We start from the raw sequence: 1,475 nt of genomic DNA, 5'->3' as shown, positions 1-1,475 counted from the left end.
AAATATGCATTACATTTGACAGAGTAATCAGGATGTTAAACAATTAAGCCATCATTGGTGCAGGACTTGATGCCTTGCAGACTATGGTTGCATTGTTGAAAATGTGTGCCCAAAAAGCTAAGATAAACAAACGAAATACAAATATCTAAGAGATGAGATGAACTGTCGGAGGGAAAGAAAAAGGAAAACTGTGATAATCTCATTGAAAATAAACAGTTTGATAGCAATGGAGAAAAAAAGCGAAAATACTTACATTAAAAATGTGGTTTCCAAGCTGTTTAGTTTTTCTTGCTTTAGTAAGGGCATCTTGCACATTATTGATAGCTGTTTTTGTGTATTCCTGGTAACAGAGAGAAAAGAATAAATAGATTTAGAAAGAAAAGAAAGTTTTCTATGTCAAAAAAAAAAAAGAAAAAAAAAGAATGTTAAAATTCAATAGATCTTGCAAGAAAAGGCAAAAGATATAGAATCTAAAAAGAAAAAAAGAAGAAAAATGTAAAAGAATTTAAAATGGAAATGGTTATCAGCTTTATTTATTTATTCTGAATCAACCACAAAACACTGATGTGTGTGTGTGTGTGTGTGTGTATTTGGTGATGCAAACAGGAAAAGACTCAAAACATGAGTATATATATATATATATCTTTGTGTGTGTGTGTGTGTGTGTGTGTTTTTAAAATAATAATCAGCACAAGTTAGAATGGCTCAGGGGCCAAGAGCCATTCTAGCTTCAGCTGGTTATTAATAAAAATAACTTATGTATGGATACATATATGTGAGCATGTATATACATGTATGTATATATGTATAGGCTTATATGTGAATGTTACGTATGTCAATGTACGTGTGTGTGTGTGTGTGGGGGGAGAGAGAGAAACAATGGTGTCCTTGACTATAAAGAGATAGTCTGAGAGTAAGACAAACGTCCATTAGTACAGCAACAGGCTAAGAATACACCTGGCCCACACCAGCAGATAAAGATATATCAAACAAGGACGTAAAACTTGAATCTCTTCAGATTTCGTAGACAAGGTATGCATTTTATGAGAAGGAATGGATGTTTTATTTTGAGTTTAGATTGACTAACAAGTAGACAAAGTACTCAATACATGGGGTAGAGCATATTTTTTTTTATTCAAGGATGAGGCTACCTTCCATCATTATTTAGAGATCTTTTATCATTTATCTTTACACTTGTTTCAGTCATTGGACCATGGCCATGCTGGGGCACCACCTTGAAGGGTTTAAGTAGAAAAGTTCAACCCTTGTACTTGTTTTTAAGTACGGCGCTTATTTAATTGGTCTCAAGTTATGAGGCAGTAAACCAACCAACACCGGGTGTGAAGTAGGAGGGCAACACGGCTGGCTCAGGAATGGGGTGGACTCAAGGGGGGGAGCTGAGGGGCATGTGCCCCCTTCTCCTCAAGAAAAGAAGTGCGTCCTTCTAAATAATGTTATTACCCCCTTTTTCCCCG

General features: G+C 35.6%; 1 long non-coding RNA gene across 1 annotated transcript in view; it reads right to left on the bottom strand.

The window, feature by feature from the left end:
* Window positions 1-253: 253 nt before the first annotated feature.
* The window catches only part of LOC128250887 (uncharacterized), a 6,627-nt gene continuing 5,405 nt past the window's right edge, over window positions 254-1,475 (bottom strand). Inside the window, exon 2 of the long non-coding RNA XR_008266828.1 lies at window positions 254-340. This is a non-coding gene — a long non-coding RNA (uncharacterized LOC128250887). The remainder of the gene's footprint in view (window positions 341-1,475) is intronic.

The sequence above is a fragment of the Octopus bimaculoides genome, chromosome 26 (assembly GCF_001194135.2).
Source record: "Octopus bimaculoides isolate UCB-OBI-ISO-001 chromosome 26, ASM119413v2, whole genome shotgun sequence".
In the NCBI taxonomy this organism is placed as follows: Eukaryota; Metazoa; Mollusca; class Cephalopoda; order Octopoda; family Octopodidae; genus Octopus; species Octopus bimaculoides.
The sequence above is the reverse complement of the archived record's forward strand: the minus strand, read 5'-3'. Positions and strand labels throughout refer to the sequence as shown.